This window comes from Suricata suricatta, chromosome 1 (assembly GCF_006229205.1).
Source record: "Suricata suricatta isolate VVHF042 chromosome 1, meerkat_22Aug2017_6uvM2_HiC, whole genome shotgun sequence".
NCBI classification, from domain to species: Eukaryota; Metazoa; Chordata; class Mammalia; order Carnivora; family Herpestidae; genus Suricata; species Suricata suricatta.
Window position 1 is genome coordinate 16,621,059 of NC_043700.1, and position 13,833 is coordinate 16,634,891.

The 13,833-nt window shown below is 36.9% G+C and overlaps 1 long non-coding RNA gene across 3 annotated transcripts in view; it reads right to left on the minus strand.

The window, feature by feature from the left end:
- LOC115285728 overlaps positions 1-13,833 on the minus strand; it is a 167,774-nt gene that overhangs the window by 138,487 nt on the left and 15,454 nt on the right. For all 3 annotated transcript variants that reach the window (XR_003905687.1, XR_003905699.1, XR_003905677.1), the window contains exon 2: positions 2,865-2,938. This is a non-coding gene — a long non-coding RNA (uncharacterized LOC115285728). The remainder of the gene's footprint in view (positions 1-2,864; positions 2,939-13,833) is intronic.

Below are 13,833 nucleotides of genomic sequence, written 5' to 3' on the forward strand. Positions count from 1 at the left end.
ACAAATCTAAACACAGTCACAGAAGTACAGATAAACTTGGGGAAATCTGAACAAGAGCAATAAATTGCATCAATGTTATAAACTGACTGTGATGTTGTACTATAGTGTTTCCATTGAGGGAAACTGGCTGAAGGGTATATGGAAATTTCTCATCATTTTTTAACAACTTGATGGGAATCTGTGATTATCTCAAAATTTTTAATTATGAGAAATATTAGATTAAGGGAAGTGGTATTTACTGAGCTTAGCCTCTCACTCAATCTTTGTAAGAGCCAAAACATTGGTATTGTACTCAGTACTGAGAAAATAAAGGGAGGAGTTTAAATAAAAACTTTAAAAAAAGAAAGTGAGAGAGTTTAAAGAACACTTCAGATTCAACTGTTAATAAATACAAGAAATGGAATTGGATTAGAATTTTGTCTGGTTTTAAGCTGCAAGAAAATCTTGTTTAAAACAATCTAGAAGAAATATTCCAAATATATTCAGTCACTGTTATTAATGGTAACTAATAAATGTGCATTTTTTTATTAAACGGATTTAAAATTGAAAAAATAAAAGAAAGCCACTAAATTCTCTGGTCAGGCCATGGGGTACATAATTTTGATTACTAAGACCCCACAGTACTCAAAGTTCAATATAAACCTGCAAATAATATTTTCACAATTCAGCTATGAAGAGAGTCCTAACACCCTAACCAGAGTCCAAAGTGCTGGAGAAATTCCGTCTTTGGTATCTTCATGGCAGAAATTACAATCTATAAACCAAAGAGTTAACAGTAAATATGAAAGCATGAGTATTTGAGTAGAAGAATGGATTCAAGATACACAGGGGACTGTGTGGATTACCTCACACGATTTTATCCTCTGAAAGCAGCAAATGGGTAGTGCTGTGTGCGTAGGCTATGTTCTCTGAGAGAAGACGGATTCTTCTATAAGGAAGTCACATCACAAGGCAAATACACTTACTGCTGGTTGACCTTTCTCTGAACACAAGGCTTTGGCTCTAATGCTAGGACTCCAGCTGCCGCAAATAGAAGCTACACAGACAGAAGCGTGGGGCACCCTGGACACGCAGAATGGCTGCAAAGTGGAGAAACAGCCCCTACACGTACGTGGAAGCACACCAGAAGGCCAGTTATTATTTAGTATTTAATAAACATTATTAAAAATAGAAGTTGGAAAGACATAAATTGGTCACAGAGAACATATTTCTGATTTTCTCTGGTCCCAACAATGAAAAAATAAATAAAGATCGTAACATCTGAATCCATTCAGGGAAGTTCAAGAATGAAACCAACTTTCTCCCAATCTGACATAAAGCTTAGAATATTATTCACTGAAAATCTGCTTCAAAGATGAAGAAACATAATAATAGCAAATACTGGGTAAACTTCTCTAAGTTTTCCAGAGTTATCAGTTGGTAAAATTGACCTAGCTAAAAATTTGAAGAGCAGCTTGGATATATTTACACTGATATTTTTATATTTTACTTTATGTATTTATTTTGAGAGAGAGAGAGAGACTGCAAGTGGGGGAGAGGCAGAGGGAGACAGAGAATCTTAAGCAAGCTCTACGCCCAGCAAGGCCTGATGTGGGCTCATGGATCATGACCCGAGCTGAAAGTAAGAGTCAGACACTTAACTGACTGAGCCACCCAGGTGCCTCTATACTGGTATTTTTAAAAATATATATCTTTACGTATTTTGTAGGCTGCAACTCAAGGACTTAAAAAATTATCTTCTGGGAAGTATATTTCATATTTCTATATTTGTCTACCAGGTGTATGACTAAGTCCTCATATTAACCTCTAGACTTTCTATAAGAATGACTGAGAGATTTATTTATTTATTTATTTATTTATTTATTTATTTAGCAAAAGCAAAGGGCTTTATTACAGGTTTAGGCTCGCCAGGGCCTAAGCTCGGGCTCACAGACTTTACCAGCGTGGTGGATCCATGCTGAGAGCCCCGAACAAAGGTGGGGCAGGGCTTTTATGAGTTTGGGAAGGGGGAGTTACAGGAAATTGTGACATAGGTACAGTGATCCAATTATTATTATACAATATTATTGACAGCAGGTTTATCCAATTACAACAGAGTGTTAACCAATCACAGAGTAGACCCAGGACCCAGGACCCTCACATAGGGTGTAACTAGCCTTAAGCAATAACTGATTACCTATAGCTTCTATTTCTAGGCCTGCCCTTAGGAATGTTAAGGGTACTACAAGGGTGGTCCCCCTTGCCTTGGGAAATGTGTGCCCTTCTATTGTCTCAAACCTGCTTCCTTACATTCCCCACTCTGTCTTATAACTGACCCAATCCTGGGTCAGCTGAGTTACCATTGTACCCCTAAAGCCTGGCATAGCCCTCCTTGGTGTAAGGGGAATTTCTTACCCTGTAAAGGGCATAGGGAAGGAGAGAGATTTAAAGCAATGCTCATTTTCTATTCTTTTAAAATACCAAGAGTGCTTAAAAAGCTATAGTTAGTGTCTACTAGAATTACTATCTAGTGCATTTATATAATGTGCATTTAAATGAATAATATATAATTTAGGTTAGATTTTTTTTTACGTTAAGTGTGATTAAATACATTTTCCCCTAATCTTCAATTATTATTCATCCTGGTTTTTTCTCATTCTTGAGTAAAATTAACTCATCCCTAGTCTTTACTGGGTCATACTGATTTTATGGTACTTGTCACTGGCTCTTCCTGTGGGAGTTAAAAATACCTTATTCGAGTATCAAAAATTTTATAGCCTTTTTCTCTATCTTCTGTAGACTTCTAGTTCTCCTTATTATCCCTCTATTAAGAGAGACATAATTAATTTCTTCTTGAAAACTACTGGTGCAAATTTATAACTTACCTTTCAAGTTTTCCCTCTGCTTGTCCACTTCCTTATGTTCCAACAGAAATTATGTAGTTGAGCAATATAATGGTCTGGAAACAATGATGAAAGTTTTTTAAAATTTTCAAATAAATGTTATTTCCATCTGTATTTTATATTTCTTTCTCTAGGTGACTTTCCCAATGAGATATTTTACAATATTGTTTTTTACCTCCTCCCCCCTTACTCAAGTCTAAACATTTCTTAATAAACTAGAGCACATTAAGAAACTATTTAAATATGGGGGCACCTGGGTGGCTCAGCTGGTTGAGTGTCCAACTTTGGCTCAGGTCATGACCTCATGGTTCATGGGTTCCAGCCCCACATCTGGCTCTGTGCTGACAGTTCTGAACCTGGAACTTGCTCTGGATTCTGTGTTGCCTCCTTTCTCTCCCCTGCTTGTGCGCTCCCTCTCTCTCTCTCTCTCTCTCCCTCATAAATAAACATTAAAGAAAAAAGTATTTAAATATCTTTGTCTTCACAAGTAAAGGGGGAAAGTAAAATACTAGGAAAAAACTCAGACATGTGGCTCAGCTAGTAAACAGGCATTATTACACATACGTTCAGAAAATATTTTTCAGACTTCAAATATTGACCATTCTTTTTCTCTCCACAAGTATATCTTCAGGGTGAGTTAAATGCTAATATTATGTAGTCTGGTCATTGGACAATGTCCTATTTTGACTCTGCCCTTGGAGAGACCCAGGTCATTAGGCAACAATGAAAGAATTTGAAAGAATGTCTGAGATCATACATTTGATTTTTGTTTTTATTTTTAAAAAGTTTATTTATGAGAGAGAGAGAGAGAGACGGAGAATCACAAGCAGGCTGCATGCTGTCAGTGCAGAGCCTGATGCAGGGCTCGAACTCGAGTAAACCAAAACCAAGAGTCGGGACACAACCGACTGAGCCATCTAGGCTCTCCTGAGATCATACATTATAAAAAAATTTTTTCCTTTACTTTTGAGGCTTCTTATGGAGAATTTGGAAAAGCACCATTGGGGTACAAGTACTGGGAAGGAGGAGCTTAGATTTGTTAGCTCTGCTTTAGGCCTCAAGGAAAAGAACAGGTACAGTTCTTGAGGCTTCCACAGCTGACCAGCTGAACGAACATTTGGCAAACAGACAGGATTGTCACAGAAGCCCAGCCAAGAACAAATAGTTGTATTTGTAGGGGCATATTCTTTATTCCCTCCTTTGGGAACTTAAGAGTAATCAACAGGTCAGTGGATACGTCTGTAAGTCCAGTGAAGGCATGAGCACCGCATCTGGTGGAACTAGCAGAATGGGACTCCCAAATCCGGAAAATGGTGGACAGCATCCCATATTGAGTATCATTCACTGTTTTGAGAACAGGATGTGCCTTGATTAACTATAAAATCCTGGTGCTCCTGGGTGGCTCAGTTTCCGACTTCCTTTCAGCTCAGGTCATGATGTCACAGCTTGTGGGCTCAGGCCCCATGTGCTGTCAGCACAGAGCCTGCTTGGCATTATTTCTCTCTCTCTGTCTCAGCCCTCCCCTGCTCTTTCTCTCAAAATAAATAAATAACCATTTACATAAAATGTAAGGAAAATGCTGAAATGTGATCTTATCGCCTTAGATTTTAGGTTGGGATGCCAGGAAGACAAGAAGTAAAAGTTAATCTGAATGACTGTATCATTCACAGAGAAATGAATAGATAACTGTCATAGGAAGCTGATTCTGGGCTCACTGAAAGAGAGAAACAAAAATAACCCTTCATTACATGAGATAAGCCCTCTGTTACTATTGACAAAAAGTGTGTCGGGGAATTTAAAATATCTATTGCCTAAGATGCTTAAGAAACTTTATGAAAAAATAAAACACTTGTGAACAATGAAAAGCAAAAAATTAATTTCTATTTCAATTCTTGCTAATATTCATTCATTCTACTCATAATTTGACTTCTGCAGTTCACAAAATGTTTATGATTCTAAATGCTAGTATAATTCTATAGATCAATTTAATATAAATATTATATTATGCATGTAGTCTGACACTCAACAGTATTATCATCACACTTCAACAGGTTGCTCTGAGGGAGGAATGAGCCGTACAGAGCACTATATGGTTAGGCAGCACCGCAATTAATTTTTGAAGTCTTACGTAATGATAACAAAATTGTTTTTGTGTTTTTAACAAAATTTTTTGTGATTTCTATTTCCTTATAGGTAAGTTTGTTTTGTTTTGTTTTGAATTATAACAACTACTTATTCAACAGATTGTGCTTGGTGACTTCATACATTTGTGTGTGAATGTGTGCACGTCGGAGATCAACCTTTTATCAGCTATATTTGTCATACATCCTGCCATTTATATGTGTCATTACCCTATAAAATTTACCAGAATTAGTTCCATTTTTATATATTTAAACTTTCATTGGCTGTGTTTCCTTTGATGATACTTTACTTTTCTTAATAATACTGCACTTACTTCCTTACATCAAAACAGAATTGTGGGCAACTCCTTGTGACATGAGAGTGTCATCTATAGAGAAAAATAAACTGTAATAACATTTTCCCACCATGGTTATGAATAATTCTGAGGTCGCTAGGCTTAATTTACCGTCTTCTAAGGTGTATTTTGTCCACTGAAAATGAGTTAAAGTAAGTTTTTTTAACCAAAAATTATAAATAAATATCCCTAACAATTTATATGTTTGTTTGTCTTTATACTTGGTAATTCCTGTACTATCCTACCATCATGATATATCTTTCAAAATTTACATGAAAATATATTTTAATAATTCTTTTTATCCCAGGATAATTTCAACTGCATAAACATTTAAGTGTACAACTTTTCAAGTGTGAGACCTTACAATTTTTTGATCATTTATCTTAACACTGGGACTCAATTTCACTGGCGACTACCCACCAGAACAAAATACAGTATTCCCTCTGTCTCTCTCTTTTTCTGTCTCGCCCTCTCTAGATGGTCCTGGGGTAAACATTAACCATCTAGACCAGTTTTTTCAAAGCCCCCCCTACCCCATGCATTTACCTGCTTCAGATTACATGAGATGGTTATTAAAATGCAGATATGTGGGCCCCACAAACCTCGTGAATTAGTTTCTGTGGTGCAGCCTCAGGTATCTGAATTCATAACAAGTCCCCCTGGGGCTCATATACAAGAGAGAAGTGAAAACCAAGATTCTAGGGATTTTCCTTCTCTAATCACAGTAACACCAAATATAATAAGAGTTGCGCTACCCAAATTAGAGAATTTTTTATTTTCTTTAATGTTTATTTATAGTTTTGAGAGGCGGGGGGATTGAGAATGAGTGGGGGAGGGGCAGAGAAAGAGGGAGACACGGAATCCGAAGCAGGCTCCAGGCTCTGAGCTGCCAGCACAGAGCCCGACGCGGGGCTTGAACTCACGAATCATGAGATCATGACCTGAGCCAAAGTCAGATGCTTAACTAACTGAGCCACTCAGGCGTCCCATTTTTTAAATATTTAATATTTAAGGATGAGTTATAAATTATTTTTCTCAACCAATATGAAAATTGTTAAATATTCTGCCCAGAGATTTGAAATAAAGAAACTTAGTTGCTTTACCTATAATAATATGTAAGTGAGCATTACTAGATATGTGAGTTTCTTTAATTTACTATTTTAAAAAATTACTGAAGGAAGCATACATATACAGAAGCACCCAAGGCCTAGGAGTAAGCTCCATATATTTTCACAACGCGACACACCCACGTGATTAGCACACATATCAGGAAAGAAAACATAGTTGGAACACTTTCTCCCACCATCAGTCACCACCATCTCCTCTTCCGACTCCTACAGACAGAACACCACAGATCAGTTCAGGCTAAGTTTGAATTTTATGTACACAGAAGTCTACATTATATGCTCTTCTTTTTCTGGCTTATTTTCCTCCGTATTACCTTTGTAAAACCCATTGCCTCTTGCTATTCTTCGCTACATAGCATTCCATTTTATGACTACCCCACACTTTATCAAAGATAGAAATTCCTGGATCAAGCATATGAGTAGTTTCCCAGTCAGTAATCTGTGTGCTTAACTTTAGTCAATGATGTACTGAATGTTTAACAACTAGGTCTCTGGGGTGGGGGAAACAAGCAAACTCTGACTTGTGGCATTTGTCAATTTCTGTGGTGTAAATATTCTCCCTTTGTCAGTTTCAGTCACTCCCTGCCCAGTCTCACGAGCCAGGTGAGTCTGCTCCAGCATACCTCACAGGTACTGCCAAATCTCCCAAAGGAGTGTACAGCCCTGTGTGAGAATTCTAAATACTCCCATGCTTGAGAGGGGCTTTTACTGTTGTTTTTGTTGTTCTGTTTGTTTAGCAATTCTGATGGGTGAATAGTGATACTTACTATGGTTTTAATTTGGATTTCTCTGACAACAGATGATGTACAGCATTTTTCCATATATATATATATTGGTCATTTGGATATCCATTTCTGTGAAGTGCCATCCATTTATTGGAAATACACTATCGAAGTTTTCTATGGAGGTGTCTGCCTTTTCCTTACATTTCTGTATGTGTTTTTAAAATGTCCAGCTAACTCAAATGAGAGTTTCTCTCATTCATCACAATTCTCCTGTGCAGCTGGATAGCTATTAGGGAATCTCACACTATTGGGCATAGACTTTGGGGTGCAGACTGACAAGGCCCACTGAGTCTTTTCAACAGCAACCTCACTGATCTTTAAACGTGTAAATCAGAGCATAATAGTCTTCACTTAAAAACCTTCTAATGACTTCTTTTTGAAGTTAGGATGAAATGTTCCTTTCTACAACATACGCTTCCTTACGTGACCTGTCAGACTTTTGCCTACTTGGTGCCCTTACCTTCTGTCACTTCATCTCCTGGGTCTGCCGCTGGAACATGCTGGGCTCCCTCCTGCCTCGGGGCCTCTGAACTCGCTCCTTTTTCTGTGCCTGGAATGATCTCTCGGGTCTGCACATAGCTCGCTGCTTCTCACTATTTCTCAACTAAAATATCCTCAGACTGGCCTTTCCTGACCACACAAATAGAGGTAGCCTAGGTTCTTAGAAACGCTTTACCCAGTTACCCTTTTCACCACTTCATAGCAACTACTACCATGAGAAGTGGTCTTGTTTGTTTACATATCTGTTTTGTCTTCCACTTTTTAAATAATGTACTGTATGAAAGACACTCAATCTCTTCATTTCACCTGTGTCCAGTGCTTAGAACATGGCCAGGCACATAATTAGAACTGTCAAACAAATAAATTAAATATTTGTATTTTCAAAAACACAATTTTGGTTTCTTCCTAAACTTCAGTTCCTAGAACACTGCGAAGAATTACAAAACATCATTTGGTTCTTAGCCATTTTTCTTAAAAGGATTCTTTGCTCTTTTAAAAGTTGTTCTTTTTCCTATCTTTAACTTGACTATTCTGAACAGATTCTCTCCTCTGATGATTCAAGTCAGTGCAGATCCTTTATGCGTCCTTAAGGGGCACAGTTTAAGCTGTCGGGACTGAAAAAGATACAGAAGGCCACATGTGTACACATATGACATACCAAACATTGTTCTGGGTGCCAGGAATGTGAACAGTGAGCTAAACAGGTAGACTTAGAGGAAACACAGAGTTAGGGGCCTGTCCCATCTTCACAAGACAGGAAATGGCAAATCAAGTAAGTGTCAACACAAGGCTGTCCTTCTGAGGGATAATAACAGACAAGAGTGGCAAGAAAGTGAGAAACACAAGGAGATTACCTAGCAGGTCCAGGTGAATTCTTGAAACTAGTCTTCTTCCTCTAAGTTTCTACATAACTTCCAGTTGGCTAACATAGAGTGTAATGTATGTTTCAGGTTTACAATATCGTGATTCAACATGTCCATACATCATGTGGTGGTCTTCACAACAAGCGCCCTCCTTAATCCCCATCACCTATATAACCCATCCCCCGAGTTTCTTTTAAATTATGTGCAAAATCTTGCTGCCACTATCATAGCATTTGAATGAAACATCTGCTATATTTCCAGCGTTACCCACTTCACTCCCCTGCCAGTGGGGGTTTGGTGCTCCTGGCATAGTGGTGGTAAAAGGATGCCATGAGACCCAAAGGAGTTTGTAGATGGATTGTGTTTTCTCAGGCTTTCTCTTCAGAACCATGCAATTTCATAAATACTGTAACCAGCATTGTAATGGCAAGACTTTAGTATTACTCAGATGACAGATTTGTGTTCCATAGTCAAATGAGATGCTGAGTGTGCTGTGGTCAGGCTATAATGGATTAATGCAAAATATGATAGGGATTACATAGAGTTAAGAGGACTTTGAGATAGAATATAGTCGATGATTGCTGTGCAAATTTCAGGTAGGTGGGTGGAGCAAAACTTACAGCAAGGGAGCCACACTTGCCGCTTAGTACTGGAGTGTTCCCTAGGGGCCGGTCATCAGGTGACAGTGGCTTTTATATTTTATTTTATTTTTTTTTTTTTGAGAAAGAGACAAAGTTTAAGTGGGGAGGGGCAGAAAGAGAGAGGGAGACACAGACTCTGAAGCAGGCTCCAGTCTCAGCTTTTGATACAAAGCCTGACGCAGGGCTCAAACTCACCCACTGAGAGATCATGACCCAAGCTGAAGTTGGATGCTGAAGTTGAATGCCTAAGTGACTGAGCCACCTGACTCCCTGAGGACAATTTTTATTCTAATTTCACTTGTGTGAAAATGGTCAGGACATGTTATTCAGCTCTTGACCAGGCGAACCTATACATAAGCTACGTCCCCACAGACACCCAGTCTCTGCAGAGTCACATTAAAAGGAAACACAGTTCTGACTCTAGAAGCTTTGAGGCATCATCTTTGCTTTCCAACTTCTTAACAAGTCTGGCCCAGGCATTCTGCTCTGTGCACGACACAGGAAGTTTAACATTACCTGCTTTCTAGATCAAATGTCCTCTTTCTGTATCATACATTTAAGAACACTATGCATACATACAATAAAATAAAAATTTTCCTATTCCTTCATGCCATTCTGTATTTTCTCACTTGTTCCTACTTCTTTCTTATCCCTCACTCAACACGCTATCATGAACCATGTCCAACACGTCTCTTCCAGACTACCATACTACACCAGTCTTGCCCTGGGCAGCCACTGAGACACTACTGGGATTTGGGGCCTGCTATTTCGATCTGGGACCATAGTGAAGAGGCCAATAAATGACCTTTGAAATAAGAACCCCTGGAATTCAGAGGAGAAAAGCTGTGAATAACTTGTTTTTTCTATCACATTGCTATCGTGAGAATAACATTGTGCAGATCGCTCTGGGAATGAGCGGATGAAGCTGTAAGGATGGAGAAGTCTGCGTATATGTGGAGAAAGCGCGCTATCATAAAATTCTGCAACGCACCATGGAGTAGCCTCGTTTTGTTCACTGGTTATACAGCATCGGAAGTTTCATTCAAGAATTTACTGGAAATGTTTAGACTTCATCTGATAAGAAGAGGCAAAAAGATGATACATGAAATTTACTTCAAAATTACTGAAAGGAATGCCTCTAAACTAGAAGATAAACTGAAGGTTGGAGGTAGATGTGATATGGTCAAAAAATCATCACTCTACAGTATTTCTGAAGATATGGTGTGAGGAAGGTCCTCTTCCTAAGGGTCTCCCCATTCACAGAAAGAACCACATGACCCTGGATAGGGATTGAGTCATCATGAACTACAAGGATAAAGATGACGAGAGAGAGAGAGAATGAGAGAGAAATACCAACAGAGACTTAGCTAGAGAAAAGAACTAGCATGCTTCTAGGACAAAGAACAAAAATTGCTTCTAGATTTCTTGTTCTGTCCTTGATAGTAGCATAGGATTTGACAACCACTAAAAAGAAAAAAAAATTAGAAAAATAATTTGAACAAATGTAATTTCATAGAACATAATTTGTTGAAAGCAATTTAGCTGAAAACAACTTGGTCAACAGGTTATTTTGACTGAAATGATGATGGGGTTTAAATGAAAATTCCTAGACACTGGTTTTTCTAGTAGGGGTCATCTTGGTAGACCATGGGACACTTTGAAGACCTTCATACATCATTACATATTCTCTTTCAATATGTAGGTAGTCTTCTACTTTTGCTTTTTATTACCTAATAGAATGTTCAGTCACGTTCTTTTTGTGTTTAACCAATTATTTCTTTTATTCTTACCTTTTTGTTTTTACACTTATAACTGATATAGAAATTATTCCTACATATTCAGTTAAGATATAAAGATGTTGGAATAAAATAAGTACCTAACATTTAAAGTTGCCTAAGTAAATTATCTTAAGTTACAAAATAAAGATACAATCTCACTTCTGCTGACAGATAAGACTCACAGATTTATGTAACATATACTAAGCATAGTTTATACTTTAGAAAGGATAGGTACAGATAATAAAAAGGTTAATGGATGGTTTGGAAAGGTAAAATTCTAGAGGTTTTTTTTGCTCCCTTTTTATTAATCATATATTTTTAATTTTAAAATAAAACAACTATCTCTTCCAAAATGGAAAAGTAGAAAGAGGAGCAAATAATCATTAAGAAAAAAAGAACTGAAACTTTGAAGGATGGGTTTTTCTACTTTAAAAATGTCAATTCCAAAACAATTATGCCTATTCTGCCTGTCTGGATATATTTTCATTTTTGTCCAAGAGTAAAATGGAAAAGAACTTGCTTTCTTTTTTCTTTAAGTTTATTTTTTTATTTTGAGAGAGAGCACACATGCACATGAACAGGGGAGGGGCAGAGAGAAACAGAGAGAGAGAGAGAGAGAGAGAATCCTATGCAGACACTGCACTGTAAGCACAAAACCTGACCCTAGGCTCAGTCTCACAACCACGAGTTTATGCCTGAGCCAAGATCAAGAGTTGTATGCTTAATTCTTTCTTTTCTCTTTCTTTCTTTTCTTCCTTCCTTTTCTTCCTTTCTTCCCTTTCTCTCTTTCTTTCTTTCACCATTTTAGTTTGACATTTGCACGTCTCTAACATTTCTCTATCAAAAGTCAAAGAGTAGGCATAATTGCCTAAGAATGAATTAAAAATACAGGTAAAAATAGGTAAATTAGCAAGCAATATCAGAATAATTTCTTGATAGTTGGTACTGAAATATTAGAAAAAGATACTTACAAAATTCTAACATGGCAAAAAACTCAAAGTTTCCACAAACAAAAATAGCCTAAATAATGGTAAGTTACAAAATAATGTTATGATCTCATTTATACTGGCAAGTAAGACATATTTATACAATATATAATACAAACACTTTGCATTTTAAAAAAGGGTTTTTACAAATATTAAAAAGGTTAGTGATAGTTGTACAATATGCAGCAAAATATTGAAAAATCAGTTCCTATATGTGTTCATTTTTCACAGTTCTGGCACATATCCATTTTTTAACAAGTTATTGATTTGAATAGTTTGTTTTCAGCTAACCTGCATTCAGCCAATTTTTCTACTATGTACATCTTTGAATTTTATCACCTATTGAATAACTCTTGTCTACCAGAAATCACAGCTAATCCAGAGAATGAAACTTGAGGATTCTGACAGAGGTGAGTGAAATGGGAAAATACAGAATAGTTGGGCATAAGAATTTACTAGAGTGTCATACTGAGAAATATATAATCGAAATTAAAGGAATCTTTTAGATGTGCGTTATGGATTGAGGGAAAAAGTAATTAAGCAATTTCTGCTTGACCATGAGTCTCTGATTCTGCTACTGTAAAACTGGGTAAGTGGGGAGGTCTTGGCAGCATTTATTTTCCCTTTGGGAAAACAGAATGTACAAGTATCTTCTCTGGTACTTGCTCACTACTTTAAAAGGAAGCACGTATAGGGATATTCACTGCAGGATGATCTAAATGTGTGTGTGTGTGTGTGTGTGTGTGTGTGTGTGTGTGAGAAAACATTATAAATTTTCATCAAAAAGTGAATGGTTAGATAATATCCCAAGGTATATAAAAAAACTATTCTGTAGCAGGTGAATGGTACAGATCTGAAAATATAAACATGGCAACATCTTTAAGGCCTATTATGATGATAAAATAACTTTACAGAAATATTTGTCATTCCATTTCTATTAAACAACATAAACTATATGTCATTCCATTTCTATTAAACAACATAAACTATATATTCTATACATTCTTTTTATCTGTTTATGTACCAGTGCATGTAAATACATAGAAAAATATCTAAAGGTTACAAAGTGCAGTGCTTTCATGATCTCTCAGGTAGGAAATAGGCCTGGGTGGTAACAGGGGAGATCTGCACTTTGGCCAAATATCTTTCAGTACTGCTTGCATTTATTATATATAAGCATATTCCAGTATTACTAGCAAAGGTCACAAGTATAAAAGACTTGAATAACTCAAATAAATATGGAACTAAATGGAAGTATATTTAACATCTCAAATATTTTAATACCTAGCATCTAATTGAGTCTTCACAGTATTACCTCCTCTGAAAGCTATTCCCCACCTCCACCCCCAAGTAAAAGGAAGAACGGAGAGGGAAAGTGAGAAGATAATAATTACTGAAGCCCCATACTATACACAGGGTTTCTTAGGCTTACAGGAATTCACTTGTTATAAGAGGTAGAGCCAGAAATTATATCCCTAGAACGCTCTGGTTCTGGGTTGACTACACATTATGATAGTATTTTCATGTTTTATATATGAATTAAAAGATAAGAGAATTTTCAATGAGTAAGAAAAAGAATTCTCATGAATATTTTCTTTGTGTGGCTTTTCCTTAGAAAGTGTTGAGTGATGACCATAACTAATGAATTAGGACATAATGGTTAGCTAGTTGGAATTTTCCTTCAAAGATGAATACATTTAAGTACTTCAGGTTGATGAATTCTTGTCTACATATTCAAGATGGATTAGGCAATTATCCAATAAATCAGGGTGAAAAACGCATTACAGAATAAAG